Source organism: Oncorhynchus tshawytscha, linkage group LG01 (assembly GCF_018296145.1).
Source record: "Oncorhynchus tshawytscha isolate Ot180627B linkage group LG01, Otsh_v2.0, whole genome shotgun sequence".
Lineage (NCBI taxonomy): Eukaryota > Metazoa > Chordata > Actinopteri > Salmoniformes > Salmonidae > Oncorhynchus > Oncorhynchus tshawytscha.
This window is the reverse complement of record NC_056429.1, coordinates 47,339,948-47,352,133: the sequence shown is the minus strand read 5'-3', so window position 1 is coordinate 47,352,133 and position 12,186 is coordinate 47,339,948. Positions and strand designations below refer to the sequence as shown.

General features: G+C 41.1%; 1 pseudogene; it reads left to right on the top strand.

The window, feature by feature from the left end:
- The first annotated feature begins 2,234 nt into the window (after nt 1-2,234).
- LOC112260617 lies at nt 2,235-11,609 on the top strand (annotated as a pseudogene).
- The last annotated feature ends 577 nt before the right edge of the window (nt 11,610-12,186 follow it).

Genomic DNA, 12,186 nt, shown 5'->3' with positions numbered 1-12,186 from the left:
ACAAACTTAGGGAGGAGGCTTCTGATGTTTACATGCATGAAACCAAGGCTTTTTCGATTACAGAAGTCAACAAATGAGGGTGCCTGGGGACATGCAGGGCCTGGTTTACCTCCACATCACCCGCAGAACAGAGGAGGAGTAGAATGAGGGTGCGGCTAAAGGCTATCAGAAACTGGTCACCTAGAGCGTTGGGGACAGAGAATAAAAGGAGCAGATTTCTGGGCATGGTAGAATATATTCAGGGCATAATGCGCAGACAGGGGTATGGTGGGGTGCGCGTACAGCGGAGGTAAGCCCAGGCACTGGGTGATGATGAGAGAGGTTGTATCACTGGACATGCTGGTTGTAATGGGTGAGGTCACCGCATGTGTGGGAGGTGGGACAAAGGAGGTATCAGGGGTATGAAGGGTGGAACTAGGGGCTCCATTGTAAACTAAAACAATGATAACTAACCTGAACAACAGTATACAAGGCATGTTGACATTTGAGAGAGACATACAGCGAGGTATACAGTAATCACAGGTGTTGAATTGGGAGAGCTAGCTAAAACAGTAGCTAAAACAGTAGGTGAGACAACAACAGCTAATCAGCTAGCACAACAACAGCAGGTAAAATGGCGTTGACTAGGCAGGGAGGGTCGGATTAACTACACACAGAGCCTGAGTGCGGCTGGGGACGACAGATAAAACATAAACAAGCAGAATGGAGTACCGTGATTAATGGACAGTCCAGCATGCATCAGCTATGTAGCCAAGTGCTGAGTTTAAATGTATTTGGCTGAGGTGTATGTAAGCTTCCGACTTCAACTGTATACAGTACCATTCAAAAGTTTGGACTCATTCCAGAGTTTCTTTATTTTTATTTTTACTATTTTCACAATTTTTACCATTTACATACTGTATTTACAGCTCTGACTTAGAATGTGTGGACAACTACAAATACCTAGGTGTCTGGTTAGACTGTAAACTCTCCTTACAGACTCACATCAAACATCTCCAATCCAAAGTTAAATCTAGAATTGGCTTCCTATTTCACAACAAAGCATCCTTCACTCATGCTGCCAAACAAAATATTTACAAAATAGCCTCCAATACCTACTCAATAAATTGGATGCAGTCTATCACAGTGCCATCCGTTTTGTCACCAAAGCCCCATATACCTGTATGCTCTTGTTGGCTGGCCCTCGCTTCATACTCGTCCCCAAACACACTGGCTCCAGGTCATCTACAAGACCCCCTTTATCTCAGCTCGCTGGTCACCATAGCAGCACCCACCTGTAGCACGCTCTCCAGCAGGTATATCTCTCTGGTCACCCCCAAAACCAATTCTTCCTTTGGCCGCCTCTCCTTCCAGTTCTCTGCTGCCAGTGACAGGAACAAACTCCAAAAATCTCTGAAACTGGAAACACATCTCCCTCACTAGCTTTAAGCACCAGCTGTCAGAGCAGGTCACAGATTACTGCACCTGTACATAGCCCATCTATAATTTAGCCCAAACAACTACCTCTTTCCCTACTGTATTTATTTATTTTGGTCCTTTGCACCCCATTATTTCTATCTCTACCTTGCACATTATTCCAATGCAAATCAATCATTCCAGTGTTTTACTTGCTATATTGTATTTACTTTGCCATCATGGCCTTTTTTTCACCTTTACCTCACATATCTCACCTCATTTGCTCACATTGTATATAGACTGATTTTTTTACTGTATTATTGCCTGTATGTTTGTTTTACTCCATGTGTAACTCTGTTGTTGTGTGTGGAACTGCTTTGCTTTATCTTGACCAGGTCGCAATTGTAAATGAGAACTTGTTCTCAACTTGCCTACCTGGTTAAATAAAGGTGAAATAAAATAAATTTGATAACATTCGGCTCCAGTCATTACCATGAGCCCGTTTTCCCCAATTAGGTTGCCACCAACCACCTGTGATCTTTACCAACCCCTTCTTTCTCTCCCTCCCATCGCTCTCTCTGTTCCGTGGGTTCTAGTGGTGTGATATGCACACATCCATAATACCACTTCTCTACATTTCTACCCTGCAGGTATCCTGGAGGCGATTTGGGATAAGCACAGTGTTACGGCTGCCACCCCCCCTCCCTCTCCCACCTCAGGAGAAAGTGGTGAGAATATGGGCTGTAAATCAGGCGGAACATGTGCTGGCCATGACATGCATCAACGAGCTGGTGTCCAAGAACTGTGTGCCGCTGGACTTTTAGGAGTACCTGCTGAGGATGTTTGAGCAGACTTTCTTCCTGCTACAGAGGCTGACAAGGGAGAACAATGCACACACCGTCAAGAGCTGGCTGCAGGAGCTTAATGAGAGGTAGGCCCACACATGGAATAAAATTGAACCTTCAGAAAGTATTCACACCCTTTGACTTTTTCTACATTTTGTTGTTACAAAGTGGGATTAAAATGGATTTAATTGTCTTCTTTTTTCCCCCAATGATCAACAGAAAATACTCTTTCAAATAAGAAAAACTATTCAAAAATCTGTAATAAAAAAAAACATGGAAAATAAAACGCTAATATATCTTCATTAAAAAAAGTATTCAACTCCCTGAGTCAATACATGTTAGGATCACTTGGCAGTGATTACAGCTGAGTCTTTCTGAGTAACTCTGTAAGAGCTTTCCACACCTGAATTCAAATCAAATTTTATTTGTCACATGCGCCGAATACAACAGGTGTAGACCTCACAGAATTGTGCAACATTTGCCCATTATTCTTTTCAACATTTGTCAAGCTCTGTCAAATTGGTTGTTGATCAATGCTAGACAACCATTTTCAGGTCTTGACATAGATTTTCAAGCAGATTTAAGTCAAAACTGTAGCTCGGCCACTCATGAACATTCACTGTCTTCTTGGTAAACAACTCCAGTGTAGATTTGGCCTTGTGTTTTAGGTTATTTTCCTGATGAAAGGTGAATCAATCTTCCGGTGTCTGGTGGAAAGCAGACTGAACCAGGTTTTCATCTAGTGTGCTTAGCCCCATTCCATAAATATTTTATACTCAAAAACTCCCCTTTTCTTAACGATTACAAGCATACCCATAACCCATGATGCAGCCAGCACTATGCTTGAAAATATGGAGAGTGGCAGATACTCAGGACAAAATGTTAATTGCTTTTCCACATTTTTTGCAGTATTACTTAAGTGCCTTGTTGCAAACAGGATGCATGTTTTGAAATATTTTTATTCTGTACAGTCTTCCTCAATTTCACTCTGTCAATTAGGTATTGTGGAGTAAATTAACTACAATGTTGTCAATCCACCCTTAGCTTTGTCCTATCACAGCCATTAAACTCTTAACTGTTTTAAAGTCGCCATTGGCCTCATGGTGAAATCCCTGAGCAGTTTCTTTCCTTTCTGACAACTGAGTTAAAGGCGTCCTTCTTATCTTTGTAGTGACTGGTGTATTGATTAGGGCAGACCCCATTTAGTCAACTGGTCGATTGTTTGGTCGATAGGCTGTTGGTCGACCGAGAATTCTTTCGTCGGGCAGTCCTATGTTTTTTTGTTTTTTTTCATGGTGCACAGGACACCTGTCTGATTCGTTGCGGAGGCCACGGGGATTGCACAGTCCATCACTCTAAGATCTGATGTAGAAATTGTATATGGTTGCCTCATGCAACCACAATATGTCAGATAAAGCAATTTCACAGATTTGGACAGGAAGCACCTGAGCTCAATTTCGAGTCTCATAGCAAAGGGTCTGGATACAAATAAGGTATGTGTTTTATTTTTTGATTAATTAGTCAATGTTCTAAACCTGTTTTCGCTTTGTCATTATGGGTGTACATTATGTGTAGATTGAGGAAATAAAATAATGTAATACATTTTAGAATAAGGCTGTCATGTAATGAAATGTGGTAAAGTCAACAGGTCTGAATACACTGACCATGGCCATATTCAATCATTTTTAAAATGTTAAATAGCAGGCTACACCAAATGACCATTGCTTTTAGGGGTGGAATCGATTATCCTGATTGGATAAGAAGTACTTTAGTTACAACATACTTCCACAAAATACTACACTGAACAGAAATATAAACGCAACATGTAAAGTATTGGTCCCATGTTTCATGAGCTGAAATAAAAGATCAGAGAAATGTTCCATACTCACAAAAAGCGTATTTCTCCCAAATGTTGGGCACAAAAAAATCCAGGAGGAGTATTAATGTCTGTAATAAAGCTCATTCCGATTTTCTAGGCTTGGCTCCCCATTGGGTGGGCCTAGCTCCCAAGTGGGTGGGCCTATGCCCTTCCAGGCCCACCCATGACTGTGCCCCTGCCCAGACATGTGAAATCCATAGATTAGGGCCTAAGTAGTTAATTTCAATTGAATGATTTCCTTATATGAACTGTAACTCAGCAAAATCTTTGAAATGGATTAATGTTGCGTTTATACTTTTGCTCAGTATAATAGTGTTAACTTGATTTAGCACCTCTAGTGTCTGCATCTTCTTAGTGAATGCAAAAGGTGACTGATGTTTTTCGATTTTCTAAGTTCATTTATTTATTTTTATTTATTTTTTCTTTGCCAGCAAATTGTCATGAGTGTGTCTCAATGGAGTCAATCAATGTTGTTGCATTCTCATACAGTGCAAGGTGGCTTCGTAATTTCTGCTGTTTACCCCACACGCTGGATAACTGGGCACTTATTAGATTTAGCTGGTGTGCTGTTACAGTTACAAAGTGGCGGTGGGTTTGGCAGATGAGCTGTGAATTTTACAATGGCTTTTCTCCAGTTCCTAAATCCTGCACTAAATGAAGGCAGCATCCGCTCTTTGGCCAAAAGATGGCTGGCTTGAAAACCCTTGGCTACAGTGAAAACACAACACTCCTTTTATTGATGGATTATAAGGTAACCAGGGGAAATCGCGAAACCATCTCTTGAAACGTCAACACTCTGTTGGCAAGAATTTGCGGTTCTATAAATTGTGGGTGTGGCTGATATGGTTTTATGCCATCACTGAGGTAACTGGACAATGCTGTGCCACTGGTGCTGCTGGCAATAAGGTTGACACCTGGTCCTGCCGTGGCTGTGACACTGTCCTCTGAAGTCTCTCTCCCGGCTCTTTCCCTTTCACCACCCTCACTGACACACAGTCTGTCTCCTAGAAAATAAATAAGGTGTTTGAAATACTCCTAAATACTGGTACCCAAAACTACAATCACAACAGCAATACCATTGCCTTAAACAAATCTTAGTTCAGTCACCAGTTTAAATTGAGAGTTGGGGTATCCATGGCATTTTCCCTATTTTACAAGTCTAAAAAAGAGAGAACCTTTCATAATGTTGCAAACAAAGAATGTCGTGGAAATTTCCTGTATTACCAAATCATGAGAGCAAACCACACACAAGTCAGAGTTATCATAAAGTCCATCTTTAATTATATGAGCTTCACCATAGCCCTGTGACTCTCAGATCAATTCAGTGGCTATAAATGAATTCTCTGAGTGCTTACAAAACAATTCTTAGTATCATTTATAGCCAAGACACACCCCTCTCAACTCACATGAAAAATAACAGATCTTAGGAACATTTCAAGGAAGACTTTACTTGAGAGAGGAGTATCCCATAGGCAGACGGCATTAGCTATATATATTATCGTTCAGTTTGGTCTCCTAAACGAAGTTCTTATCTCGTTCTTGGTACCACTTAGGACCAAAACATTACCTCATCCAATAGCAAATATCAATTGTCAATTCGAGATACTCCCATCTCAAATCCACCCCCTACTGGACAAGATCAGAAAAGACAGTGAGCCTCCTAGGCCATATACTAAATCAAGATAAGGGCAACCTCAGAGGGGACATGTAATAGTTACAGACACATTCCCATAAGAAGACAAGCCTGACCTCTCCCCTCTCTGGGGCCCAAGTAACTTTCCCACATAAGCATACTTGTGAAAATTGATAAAACATCTTATTTATCAATTTTACCTAAAGAATTCTGATTCTGCCACAACAAGACTCAAACTTACCCGAGACTCTCTGTCTTTGCCAGTCTGTCTTTTCGCACCAAAGTATGTTCATCTCTACGAGACAGAACGCGTCTCCTTCTTGAGCGGTATGACGGCTGGGTGGTCCCATGGTGTTTATACTTGCGTACTATTGTTTGTACAGATGAACGTGGTACCTTCAGGCGTTTGGAAATTGCTCCCAAGGATGAACCAGACTTGTGGAGGTCTACAATTTTCTTTCTGATGTCTTGGATGATTTCTTTTGATTTTCCCATGATGTCAAGCAAAGAGGCACTGAGTTTGAAGGTAGGCCTTGAAATACATCCACTGGTACACCTCCAATTGACTCAAATTATGTCAATTAGCCAATCAGAAGCTTCTAAAGCCATGACATCATTTTCTGGAATTTTCCAAGCTGTTTAAATGCACAGTCAACTTAGTGTATGCAAAATTCTGACCCACTGGAATTGTGTTTCGTGTCTTTGGCTATGCTGGATTAAGTGATATGACATGCTATTCTATAAAATCATTACATCAATAGCAGTCAATATTAATCGTCACATTAATTCAGTCTCATCTGGAAGTTGTAAATTCTTGGTTATCTTCTCGAACCCTGGCTAACAAGTTGAATAAGCAATACAAAATTGGGTTGAATTATTTATTTACTAAATACCTAACTATCACACAGAATTACACATACACATAATTAATCATAACTTGATTACAAATTACGTCATAAAGGAAAACGTCCCTAGCGGGCGGAACAAATATGACAGCTTGTTACACAAAAGAAAAGGGGCTGGGTTTGAGTGAAAGAGCGGTAAGACTGAGGGACATCGTAAATACTGTGCTATCGTAAATACAGTATCTTATGCATTCTAAATTACCGCCCATTTGGAAAAGGAAAATGCAATAAATATTTACTCTGAGCTGCGCTTCGGTAGGTTGGTGGTAGATGGAAGGCCGTGTTGCCCAACCGAGTCCTTTGTCCTTTGACGAATGTCTCTGCTGGTAAATTGTATACGTTGTAGTAACGTCATTGTGTGATAGACGGGATACTTTGTCTGTTCCTTCCTAACCTGCATTTGAAGCTGCTGTTGCTAACTCAACAGCTAGGAGGTATCACTTCTGTAGTGAATAAACGTTCAAAGTTCATAACATTCGGAACCAAAGCTCACGCTGATGTTGGCTTCGTTCTGTAGTTATTATCTGAACCATTCTGACATCGGACCGTCGTCCTGACATCCTCGGAACAGGAGGTTATATTATCTTCAAGGCTTTATATAGGAAGGGAGAGGAGGTCGTGTTTGAAAAGTTTTATAGCCCATGTCCCTTCACAGGGGCGGGCCACTGATTGAGCAGGGCCTTAACCTTATGAAAACCCAAATCTCATATTTTAGAAGCTAAAATCACATTTCATCCCATCATAAATAATTTAATATTCAAACATTTAAATTGAACAACAATTCCATGTGAATCCGATAACTCTGATGTGTAGACTTTCCACGGTAGAGTTTATGTCATCTTATCATTGATGAGAGTGTCTCAGATGACAACCGAACTGACATCATATTCATTAAGTACCACCGCATATGTTCAATTGGTCAGATTACCAGAATATAGTTTCCCCCCACCTTCTGATATTCCCAGAATCTCTATGTTAACCAAGGTGTTTGCAAATGTAACATCAGTAGGGTAGAGAGAGGAAAAACGGGGGAAGAGGTATTTATGACTGTCATAAACCTACCCCCAGGCCAACGTCATGACATGTGATACAGTAAATTATAAGTGAAATAATCTGTCTGTTAACAATTGTTGGAAAAATTACTTGTGTCATGCACAAAGTAGATGTCCTAACCGACTTGCCAAAACTACAGTTTGTTAACAAGACATTTGTGGAGTGGTTGAAAAACGAGTTTAAATGACTCCAACCTAAGTCTATGTAAACTTCTGACTTCAACTGTAGCTTTTCTATCTATCTTCAAATATAACTAATTGGAACACGAAAGCACTAATTCAACTGGGTGGAGATAAAAACACAGTAAACAGAAGGCACAGTATGTGTGGATGTATTGAGATGGATGTTGTGGTGTGGGTTTTTTGGTGTTTGGGAAAGTGTGGAATTGAGTGAGAAAGGAAATGGTTGCAAATCCCAGAAGGTCTGTGAGCAGGGGTTGTGAGAGAGCTTTCAATGTTGTACAGATGAGGGATATACATTTTATAATGAATTATACAACTTATTTATTGCCCTATCATGGTGGGACAGCGTTTTAAAGTAAATTATACATCAAGTTTATTTATTGTCCTATCATGGGGAACTACATTTTTTAAATAAATTATACTGTCACTAAAAGGGTTGTGTCTCCTCATCACTGAAGGGTTGTGTCTCCTCTTATCTAGCCCAATAAATTAATTTAGATTCTGTCCGTATTCCTGACTAAATTGATATGATGAATGTATTTCAAAGCCAGCTCTTGGAAAAAAAAGTTGTTTGGATGTAGATGGTGAAAATCTATTGAATGATACTGAAAATGCTGGTCAGGTGTTTTCTTTTCGGGAATTCACTGATAAAGAAGTCCTGGATGCTTTGTTAACATCAGACAAAAATCCACAGGGGCTGATCATTTGGAGCCTGATCTGCTTAAGTGTGCAGCACCCCGTATTGTTGGCTCAGTAGCCCACATTTGTTATTTAACATTGTTATCAGGAAGCATTCCAAAAACATGGATATCCGCATATGTGCTGCCACTCCATAAGGGGGGGATACAAATGATCTTGACAACTATAGCCTCATTTCAAGGCTACCTTGTTTAGCTAGTACCGTAAAACTTAAATGAATAGCCTTGGCCTTTAATTGCTTCAGTCACTGTACACAACCGGCGCTTATTAGAGGCTGGCTTCTATTTGAGCCAGGCGTCTATTTCCTTAATGCACACAACCTTTGCTCAATAAAATATTGAAAAGACTACCACACTGTTTATTGTGATCAGTATTGTGGCAAATAAAATGACCAAATCCATCACATATCAGACAGACTTTCTTTTGAGCTTTCAGCACTATTCTCTCACTTGTTGCACCTTGTATCCCCCGTAGTTGCAGGGAGATCACAATAGATAGATTTCAGTATTCATCGTTTTTCCAGATGCCTTCAATACTATCCACGAGGGGCAACGTAAGCACGAAGCACTTTCTGCTTAACAGTCAAGATTTTTCTGTTTAACAACCTTAACTTATCCCGCAGCTCAACTTACCCCATACCCAGGGTATGTTGTGCCAAGAGACAGCTTGACACAACTTGAATGAATTCTGATTATTTCCATGGATACACAGCATCCTAAAATATAATGTATGTAGATATCTGTTAGAAATAATAATACGTTTCCCTTGATGGAGTGAACCTTAATGTAAAAAAGGTCTCAACTTACCCCGCGCTCCCCTACCTACTTTCACTTCACCCATAAACATTTATCCCTCGGAAGGGTCTTTTCATGGAAGCCTTCACCCTGTGCATGCGGCTGGCCACTGAGCTGGCAACAGGCAGTTGAGATCATCCTGTTCGCATACCGCACAGAGTACTACGACAAGCTCAACGTGTGGAGAAAGGCTGACGGCACCTAAGGCCTGTGTATGAGAGGGGACGGGGTCTTCTCCACCTGCCTGAGCTCAGCACATTCCAGACCCACCTGTGTCTCACCTGGGAGTCTATGTCAGGCATGGTCATGTTCTACAGTGGGGCAAAAAAGTATTTAGTCAGCCACCAATTGTGCAAGTTCTCCCACTTAAAAAGATGAGAGAGGCCTGTAATTTTCAACATAGGTACACTTCAACTATGACAGACAAAATGAGAAAAAAATACAGAAAATCACATTGTAGGATTTTTAATGAATTTATTTGCAAATTATGGTGGAAAATAAGTATTTGGTCACCTACGAACAAGCAAGATTTCTGGCTCTCACAGACCTGTAACTTCTTCTTTAAGAGGCTCCTCTGTCCTCCACTCGTTACCTGTATTAATGGCACCTGTTTGAACTTGTTATCAGTATAAAAGACACCTGTCCACAACCTCAAACAGTCACACTCCAAACTCCACTATGCCAAGACCAAAGAGCTGTCAAAGGACACCAGAAACAAAATTGTAGACCTGCACCAGGCTGGGAATACTGAATCTGCAATAGGTAAGCAGCTTGGTTTGAAGAAATCAACTGCGGAAGCAATTATTAGGAAATGGAAGACATACAAGACCACTCATAATCTCCCTCGATCTGGGGCTCCACGCATGATCTCACCCCGCGGGGTCAAAATGATCCCAGAACCACACGGGGGGACCTAGTGAATGACCTGCAGAGAGCTGGGACCAAAGTAACAAAGCCTACCATCAGTAACACACTACGCCACCAGGGACTCAAATCCTGTAGTGCCAGACGTGTCCCCCTGCTTAAGCCAGTACATGTCCAGGCCCGTCTGAAGTTTGCTAGAGAGCATTTGGATGATCCAGAAGAAGATTGGGATGAAACCAAAATAAAACTTTTTGGTAAAATCTCAACTCGTCGTGTTTGGAGGACAAAGAATGCTGAGTTGCATCCAAAGAACACCATACCTACTGTGAAGCATGGGGGTGGAAACATCATGCTTTGGGGCTGTTTTCTGCAAAGGGATCAGGACGACTGATCCGTGTAAAGGAAAGAATGAATGGGGCCCATGTATCGTGAGATTTTGAGTGAAAACCTCCTTCCATCAGCAAGGGCATTGAAGATGAAATGTGGCTGGGTCTTTCAGCATGACAATGATCCCAAACACACCGCCCACGATGGACGCAACGAAGGAGTGGCTTCGTAAGAAGCATTTCAAGGTCCTGGAGTGGCCTAGCCAGTCTCCAGATCTCAACCCCATAGAAAATCTTTGGAGGGAGTTGAAAGTCCATGTTGCCCAGCAACTGCCCCAAAACATCACTGCTCTAAAGGAGATCTGCATGGAGGAATGGGCCAAAATACCAGCAACAGTGTGTGAAAACCTTGTGAAGACTTACAGAAAACGTTTGACCTCTGTCATTGCCAACAAAGGGTACATAACAAAGTATTGAGATAAACTTTTGTTATTGACCAAATACTTATTTTCCACCATAATTTGCAAATAAATTCATTAAAAATCCTACAATGTGATTTTCTGGATTTTTTTCCCTCATTTTGTCTGTCATAGTTGAAGTGTACCTATGATGAAAATTACAGGCCTCTCTCATCTTTTTAAGTGGGAGAACTTGCACAATTTATGGCTGACTAAATACTTTTTGCCCCACTGTACTTAGATGGGAAGAGTAGCATTAGGAAGGTATATAAAACCGGAACAAAGCACAAGCTGTTGGTAGAGTCATCCTGGGACCCAGACTTCTGAAGTTGTTTGCCACCAAGCAGAGTTTTGTTGGAGGGATCATAGACGTAAACATGTGTGACTACCTGCACTCCAATGTCATGATGGAAGCTTTGTGTGCTGGGAAACGTGTGCCCAAACGGAACATTTTTGACCATGAAATCAAAGAGCAATGGGAACATCAGGGTGATCACTAAAGACAGTGGCGGTCTGTATCGTTTAAGAGGGAGGACGATTCTTAGAATTTTTATGAGCATAGCTTTTTTTCTATGACAGTTTATTGGATATCTGTCACATATTCCATTCACCCAGGTCAATATAACACGGATAGGTTTAGGCTACTTACGACATGATACTCAAATTGTCCCTATACCCACCATGAGGTTGCTAAAACCTAGCCTATGAATGAAAGTTTACAACGTGGGTCGAGAGACATTTGAGAAATCAATACCGCCTTCCACAACATTCCCTGCATCTTGCTGATTTAGGGTGTAATCATTAGTCCAACAGTTGCAAACGAGAGCTTCTATTGGACAAATTCAGGGATCCCCGTTCCGTTTAAGAAACGTTTTTCAAACAGAATCGGCGGAATGAATACATCCCTGGTCACATGCAAACACAGTTCACTTTCATAGCAGCCAGATCATATAATTCCTTCTCGCATCTACACACTTTTCTCCTCTCAACTTTTCCCTTTGCCTGTATGCTTCAGTGTACAACACTGAGAAAAAAAATCAAGCCAAACCTTCATATCATAACTGCTACACACAGCCTACATCGTTGTCACCATATTAGCTAATGTCAAGTCAACAACATAGCTGCTAGAACTAACGCATTAGTAGACCCACTA